This window comes from Lagenorhynchus albirostris, chromosome X (genome assembly GCF_949774975.1).
Source record: "Lagenorhynchus albirostris chromosome X, mLagAlb1.1, whole genome shotgun sequence".
NCBI lineage: Eukaryota > Metazoa > Chordata > Mammalia > Artiodactyla > Delphinidae > Lagenorhynchus > Lagenorhynchus albirostris.
In genome coordinates this window covers 104,005,557-104,018,258 of record NC_083116.1, presented here as the reverse complement: position 1 = coordinate 104,018,258, position 12,702 = coordinate 104,005,557, and the positions used below count along the sequence as shown (strand labels likewise).

The window sequence follows — 12,702 nt, the reverse complement described above, 5'->3', positions numbered from 1 at the left end:
ATTCATGGTGTTAGAATTACCTGATTACATAAATCATTAGTTTTTATTTTCAAAAACTGAATATTAAACCTACAGGAAATTATGTACCTTCTAATGTTTTACTGGAGTTTTCTGGTATTTAAATTTTCATATTTGGCAACAGTTTTCGTTTCACTAACATTTGTCATCGTGTTCTGTGTAAACCAACTCTAAAACCTCAAATGGCTGCATCTGGGGTATATCTCTTCAACATTTGGTTCTCTCTAGTTGGGAGGCCATTGGCATTCTAGTCTCTCACAGTCTGTCTCATCAGGTGTATCCCAGCCAGGCCTTCAGATATGATACCCACTGAGCAAAAAAAAACTAAATGCATTTATACTAGAATAATACTTCTGTTGTCACTACCTATTACCTAGACAATTGGTCACACTCTCCTTCCTGCTTAGGTTACTCTCAATAAGGCATATGTTCCTTTACACAGAACATCCCAATTCTGGCACTTGAGGTCAATCTACAAAAAGCCAGACAGCAAATTAATGCAGATCACAAGGAAAACTGAACAAGCAGCAATACTGGAGAAATCCCCAAAGGTTAGAAATGAATTGTGACTTGAACATAGCACAATCTGGTATCTGGTTCATAAAACTGGATCAACATTTTGTGAGATCCAAACTGATTTTGAAAACTAACCAAATCATGATATACACATTCTAATTCTCTGATGGACAAGGTAAAGCTCTCACTGTTTCTTTTACTGCCATCTAGAAAAGAATGCTATTATCTATAACATACATCATTAGCATAGATAACATAAAGGTTTTTTTAAGCGTGGGTTATTCTGGCCTCAAATACATTAAACTCATTTAGAATACTGAATTAAGCTATAGGAGATTAATCCTGGAGATCCAAATCTTGGAATTGCTGCCCTCATTAATTCCTCCCACTTGATTTGTGTATTTCATTGCTATCACACCAAGTATGTGATGCCCCATTGACAAAGAAGATATACTGAGAAAAAAGTATCAATTACATGGGCAAAGAACTACTAAGAAGTTCAAAACTCTAGGAATGCAAAAAAAAAAAACTCTAATGAGTGAAAACTTCATGAACAAAAGGGGTGACCAATATGAATTCTGCAAACGAAAACCTAATCCATTCTCCAGTCATGTCAATATACAAGGATGCTCAGTCACTGAAACGGATGAATTTGACATGCTTTACTAGAGGATGACCTTTTAAAATAAAAGGTATCTCTTCTAGGGTAGAGCTGGCAGGGCTAAAGAGAAAATTGTCTGCGGATGAAAGCAGTTTTTAATTTCAAGTTCTTGAAGAAATAAGACCTCTGAGCTGTCCATGGTGCTGGATTAGACCAGGCCTTCAAAAAGCTGCTTGAAAATCCCCTAAGCCCTGGCTTACAGCATAGTGTGCTGTATGTAGACCTGTCAACTCTGTTGTGACTCTTAGATGTAACTGTTTAACATAATCTACAGTTTCAGTCTTGCCTATTTCATAGCCAGTTATGAGATAGCTGTCTACGATTCCCTGAGTGATAACACCAGGTATTCTGATTTGGTAGATCTTGGTGAGGCCCAGGAATGTATGCCTCATATGATTCTGAGAAGGGACTAAAGTACTGCTTAAACTCTAGTATCCCCAAGGTTGCCTGCCTCAATCCCCAGTCAAAATGTCCCCAGTGTTTCTAACAGAGCAATGATTCTGATCCCACTAAGCAGTTTGATTAGACTTCACATATGACATCTGGACTCACTCCACTGAAGCTTTACTTAAGATACTGTTCCAGCTTTTAATTCCCTTCCTTCTGTTCTTCCCCTTTCAAATCTTATCTATCCTTTGAGTCATCTTCTTCATGCTTCACTACTCCAGACCTCAATAGCACCGTTTTTGGAGTCATATAGACTTTGATTTGAATAAATAACTGTGTTAAAACAACTCACTTAACTTTAAAACCAAGTCTTTATTTGCTTACTTATAAAATGCAAATAGCATCTACCACATTACAGATTTCTTGTGAGGATAACATGAGATAAAATCTCTAAGGCACCCGAAACAGTGTCTGATACACAGTGGGACTATGGCATGTTAGTTCTTTTCCCCTTCCTCTTCTAAATTCCCTTTAAATAAATGTATCCTTTATTACTTTATTTCATCTAATTGACTCTTGTTTCTAGCATTTGCCTCATCAACCAGCCTTTAAGATCTTTGACTAATAATAGAGCTTGCATATTGAGCGCACAGGGAGTAGATGCCAGGAACTGTGCAGAGCTAAGAGGACTCAGATATTGAGTAGCAGAGCTGGAATTCTGAATCTCAAGCCCCAGTTTCTAACCATTATGCCATCCTAAGGTCAATGACCATTCAGTTTTCCCCCTACCATACCTAAGCCAAGTATCTAGCATGTGAATTAATTGCTATCCGAGCCTTTTTCACTCTAAGGGAGAAAATGCATTGTCTATATCCTACCCTGCTTAATCAGCATCATCATCAGTCCATTCAAAAAGGGCAGCCAATTGCCCTATCATTTAGTAAATTACTTAGGACACTAAGGGAAACTTTTCTGGAAACGAGAAGGCTAATACAGCTCCTAATTTATTTTACTCGCTCTCTTCAGAGTATATGTACTGGAAAATCTGAGAATATCATTCACTTTCATATTCTTCACATTTTCCAGAGGGATAATTAAGTACATGTCTCCTGTTGGGGCAATGATTAAGCTGGCTATAGGAGATCACATCCTCTTTGCTTATCTAGGCTGTTCCTACTATTCACATCATGTTCAAATCATCACAGTCAAGCAAATGACCAATAGTAAGATACCAAAATATTGCAACCTCAGTCAACATATTGATAAGGCCAGGAAGAGTTCGATGTTTTCATATTCAACAACTTCAACTTATCAGGTTTACCATGGTTAGGGAGAGGAATCTAGTGTTATAATAATGAAAGACATGCTCAGTATGTTTTAATAACTTAAAACATGCTTGCCTCCATGTCCTGGCTATTGTGAATAGTGCTGCAATGAACACTGGAGTGCATGTATCTTTTCGAAGTATGGTCTTCTCTGGATATATGCCCAGGAGGCAGACTGCTGGACCACGTGGTAGCTCTATTTGCAGTTTTTAAAGGAACCTCCATACTGTTCTCCATTGTGGCTGTATCAGTTTACATTCCTACCAACAGTGCAAGAGGGTTCCCTACCCTCTCCAGCATTTACTGTTTGTGGATTTTTTTTTTTTTTTTTGCGGTACACGGGCCTCTCACTGCTGTGGCCTCTCCCGTTGCAGAGCACAGGCTCCGGACGCGCAGGCTCAGCGGTCATGGCCCATGGGCCCAGCCGCTCCGCAGCATGTGGGAGCCTCCCAGACCGGGGCACAAACCCGCGTCCCCTGCATCGGCAGGCGGACCCTCAACCACTAAGCCACCAGAGAAGCCCTTTTTGTGGATTTTTTGATGACGCCCATTCTGACTGGTATGAGGTGATACCTCATTGTAGTTTTGATTTGCATTTCTCTAATAATTAGTGATGTCCATCAACAGAGGAATGGATAAAGAAGATGTGGTACACATATTACTCAGCCATAAAAAAGAACAAAATAATGCCATTTGCAGCAACATGGATGGACCTAGAAATTCTCATACTGAGTGAAGTCAGACAGAGAAAGACAAATATCATATGATATCGCTAATATGTGGAATCTAAAAAAAGGCTACAAATGAACTTACCTGCAAAACTGAAATAGGGTTACAGATGTAGAAAATAAACTTATGGTTACCATGGGGTAAGGGGGGGAAGGGAGGGATAAATTGGAAGATTGGAATTGACACATACACACTACTATATGTAAAATAGATAACTAATAAGGACCTACTGTATAGCACAGGGAACTCTACTCAATACTCTGTAATGGCCTATATGGGAAAAGAATCTAAAGAAGAGTGGATATATATATTTATATAACAAATTCACTCTGCTGTACACTTGAAACTAATACAACATTGTAAATCAGTTATACCCCAATAAAAATTTAAAGAAAAACAACAAAAAACCATACTTGCTATATAATCCAGTAATGGCTTTGGCACACTTGTGGTAACTTTGTAAAAATCATCCTAAAGATTCCTCTGTGGTGATGAAACAGTTCTGTATCTTGATTGCAGTGGTGATTATATGAATCTAAATATGTGATGAAATGTCACAGAACAAGACATAAAGACCCTCAGTAAAAGACTGTGTGCAAAACTGGGGAAATCCAAGTGAGGTCTGCAGCTTAGTTAACTGTAGTGTGCCAATGTCAATTTTCTGGGTCTGATAATGTGCTATATTTATTTAAGATGTTACCATTGGGAATAGTTGGGTAATGTGCACATAGGAACTTCCTGTACTATTTTTTCAACTCCTTGTGAGTTTATAATTATTTCACAATAAAAAAATCTTAAAACATTTAAAAAATCTTTTAGAAATTTGGTGTGTCTTTTCAGAGAAAATAAGGAAAAATAATTAGAGAAAGAAGAGAGAAAAGAAAAGGGTCTGGCTAATTCCTAAGAGGAAATATTACTTTCTTTTTATACTGGAAATAGAAACGAAAACATAAGACGCTATATTGACAAGTTATAGGAAGTCTTTTTTTTCTTCAAAAGGCTTAAGAAGATGTAAATGAATTTTCTCTTTGCAAGTGAATGATACACTAAAATTACTTATTCCACCCTTGTTTTAGTCTTCTGTTTATGCATCAGTTATGTAAACCTGCCAATATTTAGTCACTAACCTTAAGTTATGACTGAATTTGCAACAGATTTAAAGATGTGATTTGAATTCACCTTTTATAAGGTGTTGTAAGGTCATGTGGTGACACATATCTAGAAAATTGTACTTCCGCTTAAAATGGACTGAGTTTGTTCCTAAGATGTTTAACTGAAGTGATTAAGTGGGCTGCAACATATTGGTTTTTAAATGGTCTAGCCACATTTGTGCCGTTATTTTTTTACAAGATTATACCATGGGTATATATCACTGACAAAAAAGTTCTCAAAAGCAGCGTATCAACACTGGGGTAAAATTTAAGTTCCAATAGTAAAATCATATTGGAAAATTCAGTTAGCAAAAGGCATTAGGAGTCACTTTTCAAAGTTTATACTGATACAGTTTCTGTTATCAAAGTGTAGTAGAGAAATAATTTTCAAAATTATATAGGTTATTAAGAGAAAAATCAAAATCAGTCACTGTCACCACTAAGTTTTGCTCATACAAGGTAGATGCTACTTGCAGTTGTAAGAACAATTCGGTTTATATTCTTGGCAAGTTTATAGCAGTCGAAACTTAGAGATAATCATCTTCATGGAACATAGCAGTTCTGATCATCTCGTCATTAAGCCTATTACTGCCTATGCAGTGACATTTAACATTTAAAAGTTAAATAAAATTAGTTCATTCTCCACTTCTGGATGGCCTCAGTGAGCTCTCTTTACTCAAAGGCAATCAGTATGCATAACCTTAAACCTGCAATTGTTATTTTCCTTTGCTCTCCAGGTTTCCTACATCATTTTATTCCTATTTCTAAGAACGATTTGTTACGAGTGTTTTAAAGAAAAAATCTAGAACTCAATATAATAAAGAGCTCAACATAAACATGAGATATTGCACAGTTTCTGAAATAATTAGTAAATATATACTCTCGTAGAAAACCTTAATTTTAATTTATAAAAGGTCTATGGCTGCTTCACAAGAAATGATGGGTCCTGAGGTTTCTTGTGAGGATGGTAGGTAGTAGCTCCAAACTTTTTTGGGAAATCAAAGCTGTTGGGTGAAGCTGCACAGATTGGCATGGCAGGATGATAACAGTATAGGAAAAGAGAGATGGTGACAAAAGATACAGTGATTGTTGGCCAGATGTCCTTGATTCATTCATTCTTTCCATGATTACATATTAAGGGTTGACTGTATCCTTAGTGCTGCTAGACACAGCGGATGTACTGATAAAAAAAACGATACCTCCCCTCATTGTTCTTACATCATAATTGGAGGCAGACAAAATCAAGGAGGCAGAAAATAAGTGCCATGGAGAAGACAGACAAAGAGCTGAGTTACAGAATAATGTTAATGGATGGTGCAGGTGGAGGAGGCGGCCTTAAGCCACGTGGTCAGGCCTCTCCTTGGAGCCCTGAGGGTGTATAGATGACAGAAACTGCAGAAGAGAATATCTGCTTCAAAGAGACACTCTGTAGACTGTGGTAAAGCTTCCCACATCAACGGGGATTTGCTGACTCTCCTTTTGTTTGAATATTGTCAAAAGATTATGTAGGGAATAGTCCATCCTACCTCATCTACCTTCACTGCTCTTCCATTCTCTGAGAAAAAGAGAGGTTTTCACATGCCTTTAAAATGTGGTTCTTTTACTTGTGCTTGCTGAATTCCTCTGCGTTTCCTTGGAAACTTATTTATACTATCCACTTCCCAGAAAAGCTGGGAAGATTAAACAAGGTTAAGAATACGCACTGAATATTGTATGTTATCCATTAATGAACGACATTATAGTAAAAAGAAAATCTCATTCATTCCATGATGTTATGGAACCATCCTTATCCTTCTTTGCAAAAAGGAGGAGAAACAGTCATATAGTCTTTGAAGTCAGAGAGGTATGGTTCTAAATTTCAGATGTTTCACTTCTTGCTGTGTGACCTTGGGAAAATTACTTAATTTCTAAGCCTCAGTATCCTCATAGATACGTTAAAGCTAAAGCTCTGTGTATCACTGTTGGAATAATAACATGCATATTAATCACCTGGCATAAATAATAATATTTATAATCATCATCAACACCACCACCACCACCATTATCAGTTAAGAACCTATTGTCAATGTGATCTTAGTCTATCACTGAGTCTTAGTTCAGCATTCAATCCTAATATTTTATCTGACATTCCCTAAATCACCCTTCACTGAACGTAGTTTTCGTCTCGTTGTCTTTGAGGTACATCATCCTCCATCCTGCCTCTTAATTTGCGTATACCTCTTGGAGCATCTTTTCTATTTTCTCTTCAGTAAACTTAGACAACTTTTGTAGGTCTACTAAACCATGAAATGAAAGCCTGTGTTCATGTCTTTGTTTCTTGTTGTAACCTAAGCACCTAACACTTAATATCTAATTTAAAGATCATAGCTAAAGTTTCCCCTCCCCACATGAATCTTTTCCTTATCATACACAATTGCATAGGAATTTATTACCCTGAATTCCTTTAGGAGTCTTTGATTGGACTACTCATTTTGGAATATCTGCAGGTTTTCTGCAGCACAGTTTACTCTCATGGAGCGGGAAGTGTTAGACAACAGGATAGGCTCATTCATTAGTCAAGGAATTGATCCTATACATTGAACCCATGCAATTCAAATAACGACAACTAATTGTATGTGGAAGGCTGCCAGATTCTCTCACAATAATTAAAGTACAAATAAATCCATATATATATATATATATTAACATCTTTATTGGAGTATAATTGCTTTACAATGGTGTGTTAGTTTCTGCTTTATAACAAAGTGAATCAGCTATACATATACATATATCCCCAAATCTCTTCCCTCTTGCATCTCCCTCCAATCCTCCCTATCCCATCCCTCTAGGTGGACACAAAGCACCAAGCTGATCTTCCTGTGCTAAGCGGCTGCTTCCCACTAGCTATCTATTTTACATTTGGTAGTGTATATATGGCCATGTGACTCTCTCACTTCGTCCCAGCTTACCTTTCCCCCTCCCATGTCCTCAAGTCCATTCTCTACATCTGCATCTTTATTCCTGTCCTGCCCCTAGGTTCTTCAGACTTTTTTTTTTAGATTCCATATATATGTGTTAGCATATGGTATTTGTTTTTCTCTTTCTGACTTACTTCACTCTGTATGACAGACTCTAGGTCCATCCACCTCACTACAAATAACTCAATTTCCTTTCTTTTTATGGCTGAGTAATATTCCATTGTATATATGTGTCACATCTCCTTTATCAATTCATCTGTCGATGGACACTTAGGTTGCTTCCATCTCCTGTCTATTATAAACAGAGCTGTAATGAACATTGTAGTACATGACCCTTTTTGAATTATGGTTTTCTCAGGGTATATGCCCAGTAGTGGGATTGCTGGGTCATATGGTAGTTCTATTTTTAGTCTTTTAAGGAACCTCCATACTGCTCTCCATAGGGGCTGTATCAATTTACATTCCCACCAACAGTGCAAGAATGTTCCTTTTTTCCACACCTTCTCCAGCATTTATTGTTTGTAGAGTTTTTGTTGATGGCCATTCTGACTGGTGTGAGGTGATACCTCATTGTAGTTTGGATTTGCATTTCTCTAATGATTAGTGATGTTGAGCATACTTTCATGTTTTTGTTGGCAATCTGTATATCTTCTTTGGAGAAATGTCTATTTAGGTTTTCTGCCCATTTTTGGATTGGGTTGTTTGTTTTTTTGATATTGAGCTGCATGAGCTGCTTGTAAATTTTGGAGATGAATCCTTTGTCAGTTGCTTCATTTGCAAACATTTTCTCCCATTCTGAGGGTTGTCTTTCAGTCTTGTTTATGGTTTTCTTTGCTGTGCAAAAGCTTTTAAGTTTCATTTGGTCCCGTTTGTTTATTTTTCTTTTTATTTCCATTTCTCTAGGAGGTGGGTCAAAAAGGATCTTGCTGTGATGTATGTCATAGAGTGTTCTGCCTGTGTTTTCCTCTAAGAGTTTGATAGTTTCTGGCCTTTTATTTAGGTCTTTAATCCATTTTGAGCTTATTTTTGTGTATGGTGTTAGGGAGTGTTCTAATCTCATACTTTTACATGTACCTGTCCAGTTTTTCCAGCACAACTTATTGAGGAGGCTGTCCTTTCTCCACTGTACATTCCTGCCTCCTTTATCAAAGATAAGGTGACCATATGTGCGTGGGTTCATCTCTGGGCTTTCTATCCTGTTCCATTGATCTATATTTCTGTTTTTGTGCCAGTACCATACTGTCTTGATTACTGTAGCTTTGTAGTATAGTCTGAAGTCCAGCAGCCTGATTCCTCCAGCTCCATTTTTCGTTCTCAAGATTGCTTTGGCTATTCGGGGTCTTTTGTGTTTCCATACAAATTGTGAAACTTTTTGTTCTAGTTCTGTGCAAAATGCCATTGGTAGTTTGACAGGGATTGCATTGAATCTGTAGATTGCTTTAGGTACTACAGTCATTTTCACAATGTTGTAAATCCTTATATTTTAAGCATCTACTAGATACTGAAGACTAAATTTCACTAATTGATTACTGTATATAACTCCAACCTTGTATTTCCAACATGACTGTGAGACATAAGAGAATATCTTAGTGTTGGGTATGTAATAAACTCTTAACACTTGCCTATGTCCCATAATCTGTAGGCAAATAATTCTCCTAATCTACTTCTATTCTCTATTAAAGATACAACATTTGAGGTCATGATGTTCTCTGGAAATCCAGAAATTCCTAAGGCAAAATCTAGATGACACAATTATAGAAGAGGCTGCAACTGATTTCCCTCAAGCACAGTTCTGTTGCCATAGAATCATCTCAAATCTGCCACCTTTAAGGCTGAACTCTTCTCCATTCCACTCACAAGTATTCTCACTTGGGTTTTAATGGGAAATGTAAACTATTAGAGCCAGGGCTGATTCTCTCTGGATACTGTCATGAGAAAGGTCTGGATTCCCCATTACTTTTCCTATTAAAATAGCACCAAAAGCAAAGTGTACCAAATCTTAGCATGTTTGTTATATAGAAGCTCTTATAGACACATCCTCAAAGTAACATTTCCAGTAAGATAAGTTAAAATCTGTTTTAAATAAAAGCTGCTTGTAATTCATTTAGATAACTAGCACTTAGAAGTAATATACATGAATGCTATTTGAAAGTCAGGATTCATCTTATTATGGCATCCTATTATAATAAACTTATAGGCAAGACAAAAAAAGTACACTGAGGAGAATCTTTGGTTAAAAAAAATGGAAACAGAATAGTAAGTTAAATCATGATGGCTAAAGAGCATATTTAATTTTCATTATGTTGAATTATATATGCAACTAGGCAAGGACATACTGGCCTTTCAAAAATAAAATCCATGTTTTCAAATTCATCTTCTCTTAAAAGTATAAAATCATAAATGAAAAAAACAAAACCCTCACTGGCTCAAATAATATGATGGAGACATAAAAATATCAAAGGTTTAGGACTGGACATATATTCAAACCCATGCTACATGTGTGTAGGTTATTTAAAAAAATGGTCATTGCTAGGATTTTGCTGGAAGTGGCTTGTTACTCTGAATAACACTATTTCCATAACTTGTAAGGCATAATAGATAAGACACACATACACACAAACATTGTGAATAGTGGCAACATATTCTGTCATTGGGCTTTCACTGTAATATGCCTGCGTGTGCCTCCAACTGATGCTAAATTTAGTAGCATTTGAAGTCTCTTGGAAAAAACAGTTCCAAAGAGTTGGAAAGGGAAGGTGTTTTCAGTTCAGCGCAGCATGCTGCTTGCAGTAGTGAGTAGCTGCGAGGGCTTCCTGCTCAGTTGCTCTGTGAGAGAGCGATGTTAAAATGTGTTGGTATTCTAGAAAGCATAAGTTCACCTGAAACACTGTGTTTCCTCGATTTCCAAGACAACAGTGATTTCCTGTAAGTTAAATATCACAAAGAGTAAAATATTGCCATTTCTTAATCTGTTATAATTTATCTCCATGTGAATGTGCATTCACATTTAAATAATGTATACATTACTTTCGAATTATAATGCCTAAAATGAACTCAAACACATGTCAGAGAAGCCACCACATAACAGCCTCTGGAAAGTCACAAATTGAAATGCTCTAACGATATGATTATAATTTAATACTAATATCAAAAGTATTATTTTCCTATTATTTAAGCAATTGCTGCGACTTATTGGTAGAGTTATAAAAGCAAGACATCAGAATATTTATTAACCATACTATACTTAGTATATTTTTAAATTGAAGTCACATGAAATCTAGCCTATAAAATGGGAAAAATAATAATAGTAACCTCAGACATTGCGCCAAGAGTCAAATGAGATAATGTACATGAGATTGCTTCGTAAATTTTAAGGGCCTGCCATGTCACTATCATGTTATACTGTGTATCTCTTTTGTTGAGGACATTCCTTTCATATGTGCATAGAACAGTGTTTGCTGCTTTTGAAATCTCAGTGTGGTCTTTTATCAAAAGAAAGTTCACTTAAAGATTCTTTTTCAGTGCCATAATCTGCAAAATCCATTCATGTAATTATAAACTATAGACAGATAGATAGATAAAAATTAGAGATGGAGAGGGAAAGAGAGGGTCAGGAAAAGAAAGGGAGGGAGAGAGGGAGAAAAGTAACTGGGTATATGGATGAATGGAAAAACGGACAGGTAGGTAGACAGCCAGAAGGACAGATAGAAAACATATATAATCTTTGTCAAATTACTTAACTTCTCTTCTGTCAGTTTTATCATATATAAAATGGGACAATAATAGTACCTACATTATAGGACTGTTGTGAGCATTAAGTCAGTTAATCCTGGAACACGGTAAGAATTCAGTAAATATTACTTTTCGTTGTAGTTTTTATTTGGCTCTTTAAAAATCTGTCACATATTTCCATGTAAATTTTTATGCATAGATTAGATATAGCCTAATAATGAGAGTTATCAGTTACTGAGCACCTTCTGTGTTTTAAGCACAGATGTTTTATATACTCTAAGACATATAATCATGAAAATAATCCTTTAAAGTACTTATTTTGAGTACCATTTTAAAGATGAGAAGATCAAGACTTAAAGCATCTGTTTAAATTTCCTAAGATCATGGACATAGAAACTGTCATACAGAGTGAAGTAAGTCAGAAGAGAAAAACAAATATCGTATATTAACGCATATATGTGGAATCTAAAAAATGGTACAGATGAACTTATCTGCAAAGCAGAAATAGAAACACAGACGTAGAGAACAAATGTATGAAAACAAAGGGGGGAAGCGGGGGTGGGATGGACTGGGAGATTGGGATTGACATATGTACACTACTATGTATAAAATAGACAACTAATGAGGACAGACTGTATAGCACAGGGAACTCTACTCAGTGCTCTGTAGTGACCTAAATGGGAATGAAATCCAAGGAAAAGGGGATATATGTACACATGTGGCTGATACACTGTGCTATACAGCAGAAACTAACACAACATTGTAAAGCAACTATACTCCAATAAAAAAAAATTTTTTCCTAAGATCTTAGAGCTGCTAAGTTGCAAAGGCAAGAATAGAATCCAGAACCAATGACAGCAGGATGGCTGCTCCAGCTCAGACGTTTACTTGCTGCACATACTCTGTGAGCTGCAGTTTTCCCATCATGTTGGAGCTTACACCTCATAGGACTATTGTGAAGATGAAATAAGACAATGCCTGAAGGTGCTAAGCAGAATGTCTGGTGCATTATAACCTAATATAAAGTAGCTGTCATCACTGTTAGTATTATTACTACTACTATTATTATGTTCTTCTTTATCACCAATATGATCATCTATCTACCTCTAAAACACAAGATCTTTGTATTATACTATCTCAACTGGGCACACTTATCTATTTTTATATAGCAGAACTGATACAACAAACTTGGAAAATTTGGTTGCAAGCTCATAGCGATGGTCACT

The 12,702-nt window shown here is 36.4% G+C and overlaps 1 protein-coding gene across 1 annotated transcript in view; it reads right to left on the bottom strand.

The window, feature by feature from the left end:
* DMD (dystrophin) overlaps positions 1-12,702 on the bottom strand; it is a 2,123,521-nt gene that overhangs the window by 1,051,686 nt on the left and 1,059,133 nt on the right. The gene's annotated exons all lie outside the window — the stretch shown is intronic.